We start from the raw sequence: 15337 nt of genomic DNA on the forward strand, positions 1-15337 counted from the left end.
ATTTTGGTGGTTTGCAGACTTATAGGTTAAGTATCTAATGTGTTTATAAGTGTACACAGGATCTATAAGTCATTGAGGAGTTTGAGATATTTGAAGAATATCGACCCCTAAAAATGTATATCTTCAGTTGAAGAAATTGGTCTGAAGCTGAAGAAATGAATCGCAAGGAATCTGCAATGAAATTGATATTCCTCATGAAGATATTGATATTGAGAAGATCGGTGGTTCCTGAAGAAAATCTTTCTGAAGAAATTGAAGCGTGAAGATTTACGTTTTCTGTTTTACTTTCTTTGTAATTGATGAATAGGAACACCGTACTGTGAAAGGGTGTCAAAGTAACACTATGGAATGGATTTCCTCATGATGCTCAACCCAAGCCAAATCCTACCAAAAGCCTCAAGTGAGGAATATGAGTGACATGAGGACTCTCACAGTTGAGGGTCCCGACCGTTTCGATAACCACACCAAGTCACTGGTCTTATCCACTCCAACGGTCATATTATTTAAGGGCATTAGTGTCAAATTATGTCGGGATGCTCCCAGGCTATAAATAACCGCCCCCCACAACCACTAGCTGGTTGGCTGCTCCGTTAGAAACTGACACTTGTCATAAGAGCAACCCAAATTCCTCAGAGCCTTCGAGAGTAAATCATCAGTGAGGAAATACACCACCCACCGAAACCACAAACCAAACCTAGTGTCACAGCAGTTGGAACTGGGTCATCAACAACAGTCTTCACCAAAAATCGGGTTCTAATTCCTCAACTCTTTACCTTATCTGTATTATGTGTTGATGACTTTCACTGTGACTGTTTAAAGAATTTGCTCAAGACTTTCTCTGAATTTCCTCAACCCCAAATTCTTCACTTGAGTTAATCATCATCTGTACTCTGCATGCCTGCTTACTATGTAATCTGTTTTTCACATTCTTCACTCTGTAATACTGCTATTGTGAAAGTTTGCACGTCTGATCCGCAACTGTTTCCGCTGTAAGTTAGTCATCAGTGAGGAATTTCCTCAAGAGGAATCTCCTCAGTGATGAAATTCTAAAAATCTCCTATTCACCCCCCTCTAGTTAATATAACACACTTTCAGCTCCCCCTTGCGAGGTCAAATGAGAAGTATGACAGAGGCAATGTCCTGGAGCAGCACAGCGATCTGGAAGGGAAGGAGGGTAGTAGCAGGACGAGGGGCGCAACTAAGACGTCTTGCTCTCTTCGGTCGACCCACAAGATCTTCTGTCTGCAGAAAGTGAATTACTTGCTCATCTATTTATTCTTTTGAAATTGCAGCTGAATTTTGTCAAACTTAGAGCAAGATTTTGCAACAAGAGATATCTCTGACAACCACTGTGCAATCATCTCAACGATGAAAATTTAGAGTAAGATTTTGTCAAACTGAATCTTTCTGAACAGATTTAGTTATTTTGCTAAAAAATCAGTTTTGTATCCTGCTCTGAATATAAAGTGTACTTCTTATTGCAAGCAAGTCTAAAATTTCACTCTAAAAGTCAGTTAACTGAATTTTGACACAATAGTTAACTGAATTTACTGTCATCCCTATCAAATGCAGTTTATCTATTCGTCCTGCTTCTCACTTTCTTTTATGTTTTCTAAGAAAAAATTAACTTCCTTTTGTAGTTATTCACACGATATATGTGCCAACTTCCTTTCGCAAAATCTTGCCATATTGACCAACATATTGACAGACTTACTGCTAATCTAGAGCCACATGAGACTTTGTTGGGTTAGTTATTTTTCGCACCAACCAACAATGCATGGAAATCTACTAGATTACCCAAGTCGATAGCAAAGGAGGAAGAAAGTGAAATGTGAGGCTGATCAGCTTATCCATCAGCTAGATAACCCCAAGTGCAACTCGGTTCAGGGCCTGTACTTGCTTACCGATAGAAAAGGACAAATAATTGGATTGCTGTTTTCAACAATGGGTGTTGATGTTTGCATGATCAGTGTTAGTCCAAGGTAATCAAAGTACTGAATCACTCCTTTCTGGAGTATTGTCATTTAACAATAAACTGAGTTACTGTCATTTAAGAGTAAACTGAATTTAACTTGAGTATGCAGTAAACTTGCTAGAGTACAAATTTATGCATTACTCCATATTTTTTTGAAGTACTGTCATTTACTCCATACTCCAAATTTATGCACTATTCCTTGCTGTATAAACTTGTACTCTAGCATAATTTGGCTCCTTGTTGTATAAACCATACTGTCATTTAAAATCATCATGTTTTATAAACTTGGCTGCTTGTTGTTCACTATATTTCTTTTCACTGATGCATTTTCCATGTTATTTTAATTTGGCATACCACATTAATTTCTTATTCAACGATGTTCTTAACTATTTAAAGGTTGTAACAAAATTTCTCACTATGGAGTCCTTGCTTGACGAGAGCGTTGACAAGGAGATAAATTTGCAGATCGAATGAGGTGGAACTCCTTTAACAGTAACGCTGGAGGTAGTTTGCAAGCTTGCCATGTCTTGTTTAATCTTCATACTAGAGAGGAGTATATATGATCGATTACTCCCTGTAATGCAGCATCTTTGACTTTGCAGATCGAAATGTAGGAACTAGTTATTTTGGAAGAACTAGTTATGTAGGAACAATCTATATAAGGATGTATATAGATATATTTTAAAATATTTATTTACTTATTTTGTTTCATACATACTCTGTAGTAAAATCTTTAAAAGATCTTATATTTAAAAACAGAGGAGGTTGAATATTGGTTAGATGCTTATAGTAGGCCTAATTAAGTAGCCCATTGTTTATCACATACATGCATGAACCTTTTGTTTGAGAATCATACGTGCATGGATGTTGCCCACGTAAACCAAGACGCACGGTAGAATCTGCCCACTGTTTATCATGTATGTAAGCTGTCTCACAGCCATCGAGCCTGGGCAAGTGCCCGGGTGGTCGGGCGCTGGCTCCGCCACTGCCTACTTTCATTGTTCTTTTCTGAGCCGAATAGCTTATGCTCTCAGAGTATCAGGGAAAGAATATGTAATTGTTTCTGTGGTATTTGGCCTTCATGTATATTTCATACCTTATCTCTGTATGCCTTCTTTCTTGTGCGATAAATGCAAACATATATGCTACATTATAATATTCTGTACCAGGTGCACGCACACTTTGCATGCATTTTTGACGTCATGGTGATTAGAAGCAGAATAGACAATTATTCAGAGACGTAAAGATTAGAATAAAAAAAGATTCACATGTATTTTATCGTACCTTCATTGAGAGAAGTTGTATGCTTTCTTATGTTTGATTATTTGAATAAACAGGATGATCTGAAGCACCCAAAAGAAGTAGAGGACATGACGGGAGAAGAGAACAAGAAGCTTCGTTTATCATTGATGTTATGTTGTGCACTTGTTGGGCCTTGAACCTTTATGTGTAGAGGAGTCGATGGATGATGTATTGTAATTCATGTGATGTGTTACTGAAATGAAATATATACAACTAATTTGCAATATTTTATTCTTGTGTACTTGTTTTTTAATTGGTCTATCCTGAGATATACATGCTTTTGGTAAAATAATGCATCAGCCTAAACAATTTATACATTTTTAATAATAAAATAGTATTGGTGGAGGCCCATGTAGACTAGATTATTGAATTGGGCTGTGAAATTTATGATGATTTCATTTGGTCACTAGCAATGCCATGTCAGCACAGCCACGTCAGATCCTACGTGGCTCACACAAATAGGTAATGACCAAACCAAAATTTTGGCCAATAGAGATCTAAGACCAAAATTTTAGAAAGGTCAAGTTTGTTCATTCTTGACGGCCAACTGTTGACCTTTTAAATTTGGTCAAAAAAAGGTCAATAAACAACAACAATGACGAATCAATGACCAATATAGGGAGCCATAATTGACCTTATTTCTTGTAGTGCTGGATTGTTGTTCAATCTTTCCTGTCGGTTGCCAAAGACTTAAGGGTATTGTCCCTTAATTGAGTCCCTCACGTCATCAATGACAATCTTCTTGGTCTACTGCACCTCGCAATAGACAGATTTGTAAACATTCCTCCCACCAATGTTTCCTTCGAACCATTGATGTTTCAACTGGGATTAGCTTTTATCTTCTTCTCAAATATGTCATTATACTCTGAGATCGGACAAGATTGTTGCCTTTTGATGAATTCTCTTCTTTTGTGCTAGATTTTGCCGAATTTTACAACACACACCACTTTCTTGTCTCATGTCGCGTGGTTGTCACTAATAAAAAAATTTGGGAGTAAAAGGAAAGAACACCACGATATGATGATAAAATCACCTCAACTAATGTGTTATATAATTCCATAAAAGAATAAAACTAATGGGAGAAGAGAGAGGCTTCACATAGGAGTCTAGAGTGCTTGACGACGCACGATACGAGCGTGCGCTCGTCCCGTCGGTCATATGAGGCAACTCTGTCTGGTCGAGTATTTCACCTCTGCGTGATTGGATCAATGACCATACGCCTATAGCCGCCATAAATCACTCCAGAACACATAACCTGTTGGGTAACGTAGCATAAATTCAAAATTTTCCTACGCATATTCAGATCTTCCTATGGAGAGACCAGCAACGAGAGAGGGGTAAGAGCATCTTCATACATTTGAAGATCGCTAAGCGGAAGCATTGCTAGAACGCGGTTGATGGAGTCGTACTCGGAGTGATTCCAATCTAGTGCCGAACTACGGCACCTCCGCTTTTAACACACGTGCAGCCCGGTGACGTCTCCCGCACCTTGATCCAGCAAGGAGGAGGGAGAGGTTGGGGAAGAACTCCAGCAGCACGACGGCGTGGTGTCGATGGAGAGACGAGGTCTCCCGGCAGGGCTTCGCCAAGCACCGGCAGAGAGGAGGAGGAGGAAGGGCAGGGCTACCCCGAGAGAGAGAGAAAACCGTGTGCAAAACAGCCCCGAAACCTCAACTATATATAGGGGGAGGGGAAGGGGTGCAGCCCTTAGGGTTCCCACCCCCAAGGGGCACGGCAGCCCCCATCTGCGCCAGGAGGTGGCGGCCAGGAGGGGAGGAGGGGTGTGGCGCACCCCTGGTGGGCCTTAGGCCCACCTGGCTTAGGGTTTGCCCCCCCCCCCTTCCTCTCCCCTGCGCATTGAGCTGAGTGGGGAGGCGCACCAGACCACCTAGGGGCTAGTTCCCTCCCTCACTTGGCCCATCTTACATCCCGGGGTCGTTGCCCCCCTTCGGTGGACCCCCGGGGCCACCTCCGGTGGTCCCGGTGGTCCCGGTACGTTACCGATGATGCTCGAAACACTTCCGGTGTCCAAAACCATCCGTCCTATATATCAATCTTTACCTCCGGACCATTCCGGAGCTCCTCATAACGTCCGACATCTCATACGGGACTCCGAGCAACTTTCGGTAACCTCGTATAACAATTCCCTATAACCCTAGCGTTATCGAACCTTAAGTGTGTAGACCCTACGGGTTCGGGAGACAGACAGACATGACCGAGACACCTCTCCGGCCAATAACCATCAGCGGGGTATGGATGCCCATGGTGGCTCCCACTTGCTCCACGGTGATCTGATCGGATGAACCACGATGTCAAGGATTCAATCGATCCCGTATACGATTCTCTTTGTCTGTCGGTATAGAACTTGCCCGATATTCGATCGTCGGTATACCTATACCTTGTTCAATCTCGTTACCGTTAAGTCTCTTTACTCATTCCGTAGCACGTCCTCATGTGACTAACTCCTTAGTCATATTGAGCTCATGATGATGTTCCACCGAGTGGGCCCACAGATACCTCTCCGTCACACGGAGTGACCAATCCCGATCTCGATTCGTACCAACCCAACAGACACTTTCAGAGATACCCATAGTGCACCTTTATAGTCACCCAGTTACGTTTTGACGTTTGATACACCCAAAGCACTCCTACGGTATTCGGGAGTTGCACAATCTCACGGTCGAAGGAAAAGACACTTAACATTAGAAAAGCTTTAGCATACGAACAATACGATCTAGTGCTATGCTTAGGATTGGGTCTTGTCCATCACATCATTCTCCCAATGATGTGATCCCGTTATCAATGACATCTAATGCCCATGATCAGGAAACCATGATCATCTATTGACTAACGAGCCAGCTAACTAGAGGCTTGCTAGGGACACATTGTGATCTATTTATTCACACATGTATTACGGTTTCCTGTTAATACAATTATAGCATGAACAATAGACGATTATCATGAACAAGGAAATATGATAATAACCATTTTATTATTGCCTCTAGGGCATATTTCCAACATAACCTAGCCTTTGGAAGACAACCGGGGGGTTAGTAAGGAGTACTTTGTCATCGTCATCATCTTGTGGAAGGATATGGCGGCATCAACCATCACCATCATCATCCTCATCACCATCCCAGCTCCACTTTGTTGTAATACCAAACCCTAGTGGATCCCTAAGTGTTAATTTATCATCCATGTTTGTCACCACTATTCGTATGATGTTTGCTATCTCCATGTGTGAGTAGTTACCTTAGTTCTCGGGGATATGGACGAACGTTGGCACATATAGGTGTTGAACACTTATAAGGATATGAGATACTCTGTTGTATATTTTATTTAATAGCCTTCATGAATGCAGAGGTCTCCATACCCTTTATAAGCTCAGGGTAGGCAAGTCAATAGGCGTCGCAATCAATCCCTCGATATGCCAACTTCATCATAGTTCCTCATACACCTCATCAGTTCAATACAATCAAGCAGGAGTAGGTTTCGTGTGTCCCCTCCAGATCTTCTAGCTAGTTGCAATATCGAGTCGAGGGGGCTACCATATTTCACATTGACACATGTGTTGACTGGTTTTGTGGCGTCGATTGAAGGCGGTTAAATGTATGGTTTTGTAGTCTTTTTTTGAAAAGAAGGACGACCCCGAGCCTCTACATTTGGGAGATGCATCACTAGTAGAAAACATGGTTTTGGTCCAAGGGAGAAAAGAGCTTTAAACCTCGTTCTGTTATGAACCGGGACCAATCTATGAATCAATACCGGTTCCTCAGGACAGGGCGCCGGCCGGGCTAGGCTCCAGGTTCGTCTGACCCCTTTGGTCCGGGTTCACACAAAAACCGGGACCAATGGTCCTCGCTCCTCGCGCGACCCCTTTAGTCCTGGTTCGTGTCTGGAACCGGGGAAAAGGTGAGTCTTCTGTCCCGGTTCATTTGTAGCGCTTTTCAATTTCAGGGTCATTTAGCTCAAAAAAATCAGTAAATGCATGAAAAATACCAAACGAAGTTATAAAGGGTTGAAAATTGATGACGTGGCTTTGAATGGTGCATGTTGAACGGACAAAAAGTTTGGAGTTGAAATAAGTTCAAAAAAATGCAATCCATTTGTAAGAGATGAGTTTTCGTCCGAAACCCTGATACTTCGAAAGAGATTGTCCGTTTTCTACACGAAGTGCATCCAGTGTTTTGTCGTAACCCTCTCAACTTTTTAGCGCATGCTATGTGGGTGAAATGATGATACCATGCCAACTTTCAACCTTTTGAGAATTCATTTGTAGTGCTTTTCAATTTCAGGTCATTTAGATAAAAAAAGTAAATGCATGAAAAATACCAAGTGAAGTCAAAAAGGATTGAAAATTTATGATGTGGCTTTGAATGGTGCATGTTGAACTCACAAAAAGTCTGGAGTTGAAATAAGTTCAAATAAATGAAATCCCTTTGTAACAGATGAGTTTTCGTTTGAAACCCTCATACTTCAAAAGTGGTTGTCCATTTTGTACACGAAGTGCATCCTGTTTTTTTCGTAACCCTCTCAACTTTTTAGCACATCCTATGTGGGTGAAAGGATGATACCATGTCAACTTTCAAACTTTTCAGAGTTCATTTGTAGTGCTTTTCAATTTGATGGTCATTTAGATCGAAAAAGCAATAAATGCATGAAAAATAGCAAATGAAGTCACAAAGGGTTGTACATTGATGATGTGGCTTTGAATGGTTCATGTTGAACACACACAAAATCTGCAGTTGAAATAAGTTCAAAAAAATGAAATCCCTTTATAACAGATGTGTTTTCGTGTGAAACCCTAATACTTCGAAAGAGATTGTCCATTTTATACATGAAGTGCATCCAGTTTTTGTCATAACCCTCTCAACTTTTTATCATGTGTTATGTGGGTGAAATTATGATACCATGCTAACTTTCAACCTTTTTAGAGTTCATTTGTAGTGCTTTTCAATTTCAGGAACATTTAGCTCAAAAAATCAGTAAATGCATGAAAAATAACAAATGAAGTGAGAAAGGTTTGAAAATTTATGATGTGGCTTTGAATGGTGCATGTTGAACGCACAAAAATTCTAGAGTTAAAATAAGTTCAAAAAATGAAATCCCTTTGTAACACATGAGTTTTCGTCCGCAACCCTCATACTTCGAAAGAGATAGTCTATTTTGTACACGAAGTGCATCCAGTTTTTGTCGTAACTCTCTCAAATATTTAGCACATGCTATGTGGGTGAAATGATGATACTATGCCAACTTTCAACCTTTTCACAAATCATTTGTAGTGCTTTTCGATTTTAGGGTCATTTAGCTCAAAACAACCACTAAATGCATGAAAAATACCAAATGAAATTATAAAAGGTTGAAAATTGATGATGTCGCTTTGAATGGTGCATGTTGAATGCACAAAATGTCTGGAGTTGAAATAAGTTCAAATAAATGAATTCCCTTTGTAACACATGAGTTTTCGTTCGAAATCCTTATACTTCGAAAGAGATTGTCCATTTTGTACACGAAGTGCATCCAGATTTTGTTGTAACCCTCTTACCTTTTTAGCACATGTTATGTGGATGAAATGATGACACCATGCCAACTTTCAACCTTTTCAGAGTTCATTTATAGTGCTTTTCAATTTCAAGGTCATTTAGCTCAAAAAAGATGAGTAAATGCATGAAAAATACCAAATGAAATCAGAAAGGGTTGAAAATTGATGATGTGGCTTTGAATGGTTTATGTTGAACGCACAAAAAGTGTAGAGTTGAAATAAGTTCAAAAAATAAAATCCCTTTGTAACACATGAGTTTTCGTCCGAAACCGTGATACTTCGAAAGAGATTGTCCATTTTATACACGAAGTGCATCCAGTTTTGTAGTAACCCTCTCAACTTTTTAGCACATGTTATATGGGTGAAATGAACCATGCCAACTTTCAACCTTTTGAGAGTTCATTTGTAGTGTTTTTCAATTTCAGGGTCATTTAGCTCAAAAAATGAGTAAATACATGAAAAATACCAATTGAAATCAGAAAGGGTTGAAAATTGATGATGTGGCTTTGAAAGGTGAATGTTGAACGCACAAAAAGTCTAGAGTTGAAATAAGTTCAAAAAATGAAATCTCTTTGTAACACATGAGTTTTTGTCCCAAACCCTCATACATCGAAAGTGATTGTCCATTTTGTACACGAAGTACATCCTATTTTTGTCATAACCCTCTCAACTTTTTAGCACATGCTATGTGGATGAAATGATTATACCATGCTAATTTTCAACCTTTTCAGAGTTCATTTGTAGTGCTTTTCAATTTCAGGATCATTTAGCTCAAAGAATAAACTAATACAAAAAGAATGAACCAAAAAGAATAAAAATAATATTAACTAAAATTGTCAAAGTACATATTTGTTAAGAAGATGAACTAAAAAGAATCATACAAATATTAACTAAAATTATAAAAGTATTTAATTTTTAAAAAGAATAAACTAAAACATTAACTTAAAAGAATGAACTAAAAAGAATCAACTAAAATACTAACTAAAATTATCAAAGTATTTATTTGTTAAAAAGAATGAACTAAAAAGAATGAACTAAAATATTAATTAAAAAGAATGAATTAAAAAGAATCAACTAAAACATTAACTAAATGGAATGAAAATAATGAACTAAAACATTAACTAAAAAGAATGAACTAAAAATAATGAATTAAAAATAATTAACTAAAATATTAACTAAAATTAGCAAAATATGTATTTGATAAAAAAATTAACTAAAAATAATCAACTAAAATATCAACTAAAAACTGAACTAAAACATTAACTAAAAAGAATGAACTAAAAAGAATCAACTAAAATATTAACTAAAATTATCAAAGTATTTATTTGTTAGAGAATGAACTGAAAAGAATCAACTAAAAAGAATCAAGTAAAACATTAACTAAAAAGAATGAAGTAAAAAAAGAATCAAAAAAATATCAACTAAAAGGAATTTTCATAAAGTTTATTTTTTGTTAAAATCTTTAATAGTAAACTAAAATAACAGAATAAATGCTGCCTACTAGGCCACCACGGCATGCATACGACTAGAAACTCTACACGCTAGTTGGCCCACGATGGAGGCCCATAGTAGGCCCAGTAGGCCCACAGGTAGAGAGAGTGTGTTTAGGCCGGTAGGCCTGCATAAGAGAGGAGCTCGAGAGGGCTGGCGCAACTGCGCCTATAAACCACTCTCGATGCCTCTCAACTGGCGAGGTAGGAATAAACATCCACCCGCCCAACGCCGCAGGACTTTAGTCCAAGTTGGTGGCTTCAAGCGGGACTAAAGGCCCCCCCTTTAGTCCGGGTTGTAGCCACCAAGTGGGACTATAGGCCTCTGCTTCCCGCCTTTTGCACTGTTGAAAATGACCTTTAGTCCCAGTTGGTGGCTGAAACCGGGACTAAAGGGGGGGGTCTTTAGTCCCGGTTGGAGCAACCAATCGGGACTAAAGGTGGGGCTATATAAGCAGGGCTTTGCAGTTTTCCAAATCCAGGTGCTTTCTTTGATTTCCTCCTCTCCCCCGACGGCGCCGATACCACCTCGACGACGCGAGGCTGCCAGACCTCGTCGTCGCCTCCCCGAGCCCTGCCCCGACGCCGTCCCCCGCTCCCCTCATTGGGCCCGCTGTTAGAAATATGCCATAGAGGCAATAATAAATTGCTTATTATGATATTTCCTTGTTCATGATAATCGTTTATTATCCATGCTTGAATTGTATTGATTGGAAACTCAAATACATGTCTAGATACATAGACAACACACTGTCCCTAGTGAGCCACTAATGGACGAGCTCGTTGATCAAAGATGGTCAAGGTTTCCTCACCATAGACAAGAGTTGTCATTTGATAACGGGATCACATCATTAGGAGAATGTTGTGATGGACAAGACCCAAACTATGAACATAGCATGTGATCGTCTCAGTTTATTGCTATTGTTTTCTGCATGTCAAGTATGTGTTCTTATGACCATGAGATCATGCAACTCCCGGATACCGGAGGAATGTCTTATGTGTATCAAACGTCACAACGTAACTGGGTGACTATAAAGGTGCTCTAAAGGTATCTTCGAGGGTGTTTGTTGGGTTGGCGTGAATTAAGACTGTAGAGGTATCTCTAGGGCCCACTCGGTAATACAACATCACAAGAAGCTTGCATGCAATATGACTAAGGAGTTAGTCATGGGATCTTATATTACAAAATGAGTAAATAGACTCGCCGGTAACGAGATTCAACTAGGTATAGAGATACCGACGATCGAATCATGGCAAGTAACATACTGATAGATAAAGGGAATAGTATACATGATTGATTGAATCCTTGACATCGTGGTTCGACCAATGAATATCTTCGTAGAATATGTAGGAGCTAATATGGACTTCCAGGTCCCATTATTGGATATTGGCTGGAGAGTGTCTCGGTCATGTGTGCATAGTTCTCGAAATTGCGGGGTCTCCACACTTAAGGTTTGGTGACGATTTGGTATTAATGAGTTATGTGTGGTAGTAATCAAAATTCGTTCGGAGTCCCAAATGAGATCCAGGACGTCACGAGGAGCTCCGGAATGGTCCGGAGGTAAAGATTTATATATGGGAAGTCATATTTTGTCTACCAAAAAGTTTTGGGTTTTCCGGTATTGTACCGGGAAGCTTCTAGAAGGTTCCACAAACTTCCGGAGGAGTCCAGAAGTCCACCGAGGGTTCCACCACGTCCCAAGGGTTTGCTTTTTTTGAGACAATCCCAAGGGTTTGCATGGTCTGAGGGGAGACGTCATGACCTTATTGGGCCAAGTGAAGAAGTCCCTCAAGCCCCATGCACTTGGGAAATGTGGAAACTCCACCTTTGTATGGAAGGGAAGGAAGGAGACTAGGATTCCACCTGCTCCCCCTTGGCTGCGCCCTAGGTCTTGTAGGGGATATTACCCACGCCCCTCCACCTATATATAGAGAGGAGGGGGCGCCCCAAGAGCACACACGAAGCCCTTGGCGCCCCTCTCTCTCCCTAGATCATTTTCTCCTCTGTTTGTAGTTTCGGTAACGCTAGGCGTAGCCGTGCCGGGATAGCACCACCACAACCGCCACCAAGCCGCTGTGTTGTCGGAGAACTCATCTAATACTCCGCCCTCGCTCACTGGATCAAGGAGGCAGTGTCGTCATCGAGTTGTACGTGTGCTGAACGCGGAGGTGCCGACAGTTCGGCACTTCATCGGGAGTTCAGTGCATGGATCGTTATTGGATCGCGAAGACATAACACTACATCAACCGCATTCTTTAACACTTCTGCTTTGCAATCTACAAAGGTATGTGGACCCGATCTCTCCTCTCGTAGATGCTCGTCACCATGGATAGATCTTATCTGCGCGGAGGAATTTTTTGTTTCCCATGGAACGTTCCCCAACACCTGCCCTACCCTACTGTCGCCGTCGCCGTCCCCGCGCGCTCCCCACATCCTCGTCCGACCCTCCATATCCATCGCTTATCGCCCCCGGTAGCTCCTCTGCTGCGTGCTCTACTTGTCGCCGCCGCCGCCCCTGCATATTGCTCCTTTTTTTGTTCATACAAGTTATTGTTCATAGATTGAGGAAATAAGATGATTTTAGAAGGCGCATAAGTTTAAATATCTTCCCTCTTTCTAGAATGATATGCTTCTAAAATCCTTTTTTGGGGTAAAATTGCGGGTGAGAAATATCATATGCATCCAAAATCCTTGTTTTGCTCTCACCATTTGAGTTAAGTGACTGTTATAAGGAAGCAACAAATTTCCAGTCAGCGAGAACCAAATATTGAAGCTTTTCTCATACAAGATGAGCAATGAAACTCAAATGAAAATGTGGTAAAATAATCCACTATTTTTGACTTTAAATATGAGCAAAGACACTGAAACTGAAATAAAATAACCATTTGTCTTAACAAGATTCAGAAAGCAAGCATGACACGAACACACAAACAAATATATGTATGAGCAGGTCATTATTTGCTACTTATAATGGCTGATAGAAGCTTGATAACCCACAAGTATAGGGGATCGCAACAGTTTTCGAGGGTAGTTTATTCAACCCAAATTTATTGATTCGACTCAAGGGGAAGCGAAAGAATATTCTCAAGTATTAGCAGCTGAGTTGTCAATTCAACCACACCTGAAAGATTTAGTGTGTGAGCAAAGTATCAGTAGAAAAGTAGTATGATAGCAGCAGTAGCAACGGTAACGAGTAGCAGCAAAGTAACAACAGTAGCGGCAAAGTAACGTAGCAAGGACCAGTAGGAAAAACTCGTAGGCATTGGATCGGTGATGGATGATTACGCCGGATGCTATTCATCATGCAACAGTTATAACACGGGGAGATATGTAACTAGATCCAGTTCGTCAATCTAATGTAGGCATGTATTCCGTATGTAGTCATACGTGCTTAGGGAAAAGAACTTGCATGACATCTATTGACCATCCCTCCTGTGGCATCGGGGTCCTAATGGAAACTACAGGATATTAAGGTTCTCCTTTTAATAAAGAAGCGGACCAACGCATTAACACTTGGTGAATACATGAACTCCTCATACTATGGTCATCTCCGGGAGTGGTTCCGGCTATTGTCATTCCGGGGTTGCCAGGTCATAACACATAGTAGGTGACTACAACTTGCAAGATAGGATCTAAAACACACATATATTGGCGACAACATAATAGGTTCAGATGTGAAATCATGGCACTCGGGCCCTAGTGACAAGCATTAAGCATGGCAAAGTAGTAGCAACATCAATCTCGGAACATAGTGGATACTAGGGATCAATTCCCGTCAAAACTAACTCGATTACATGATAGATCTCATCCAACCCATCACCGTCCAGCAAGCCTACGATGAGATTACTCACAAATGGTGAAGAGCATCATGGAATTGGCGATGAAGGAAGGTTGATGATGACGATGGCGACGATCTCCCCTCTCCAGAGCCCAGAACGGACTCCAGATCTGCCCTCCACATGAAGAACAGGAGGTGGTGGCACCTCTGTATCGTAAAACGCGGTGAACTCTTTTCCTTGATTTTTTTACGGATGAAAGAGGATAAATAGAGCTGGAATTGGGGGCGGCGGAGCTCCGAGGGGCTCACAAGCCTGCCAGGCCCATCCATGAGGGGGGGCGCGGGCCTGGTGGGCTTGTGAGCTCCTGGCTCCGTCCCTCCAATTGAATCTTGCGCCAGTATTTTTATATATTCCACAAAAAATCCTTGTAGATTTCCAGGTCATTCCGAGAACATTTATTTCTGCGCAAAAACAACACCATGGCAATTCTGCTGGAAACAACGTCAGTCCGGGTTAGTTCCATTCAAAACATGCAAATTAGAGTCCAAAACAAGGGCAAAAGAGTTCGCAAAAGTAGATACGACGGAGACGTATCAACTCCCCCAAGCTTAAAGCCTTGCTTGTCCTCAAGCAGTTCAGTTGACAAACTGAAAGAGACAAAAGAAAACTTTGACGAACTCTGTTTGATTTTGTTGTTGCAATTATGCCTAACTCATATCCAGAATTTCAGCAAGATCATAAGCAAGCCACAAAAGCAAATGACATCTAGGTCTCACGGTAAACTCATATCAATGGCATAATCAACTAGCGAGCAAATAATAATAAGTCTTAAACGTCAACACTTCAATCAAAACAATCATGAAGCAGTACGAACAGATGGTATCTCGCTTGCTCTTTTTGAGACCGCAAAACATAAATGCAGAGCACCTTCAAAGACCAAGGGCTGACTAAACATTGTAATTCATGGCAAAGAAGATCCAGTTACAGTCATACTCAACACAGTTAAAAGCAAAGCATAAAAATGACAGAGGTGCTCTCTAATTGGTGCTTTTTCAAGAGGAGGATGACTCAACAGGAAAATAAATAGACAGGCCCTTCGCAGAGGGAAGCATTGATTTGCAGAGGTGCCAGAGCTCAAGCTTTGAAAACAGAGATAATAATTTTGGGTGGCATGCTTTCATTGTCAACGCAATGACTAAGAGTTCTCACCATCTTCCACGCTACACATGCTATAGGCGGTTCTCAAAC

At 40.8% G+C, this 15337-nt stretch overlaps 1 long non-coding RNA gene across 2 annotated transcripts; it reads left to right on the forward strand.

Moving 5' to 3' along the window:
• The first annotated feature begins 1223 nt into the window (after window positions 1–1223).
• On the forward strand, window positions 1224–2465 carry LOC123431040. Of its 2 annotated transcripts, none has more exons than XR_006623011.1 (2): window positions 1224–1251; window positions 2372–2465. It is a non-coding gene; the product is annotated as an uncharacterized LOC123431040 (long non-coding RNA). The 2 variants fall into 2 exon arrangements; XR_006623012.1 differs by lacking the exon at window positions 1224–1251 and adding an exon at window positions 1891–1982.
• Window positions 2466–15337: the final 12872 nt, after the last annotated feature.

This window comes from Hordeum vulgare, chromosome 2H (assembly GCF_904849725.1).
Source record: "Hordeum vulgare subsp. vulgare chromosome 2H, MorexV3_pseudomolecules_assembly, whole genome shotgun sequence".
NCBI lineage: Eukaryota > Viridiplantae > Streptophyta > Magnoliopsida > Poales > Poaceae > Hordeum > Hordeum vulgare.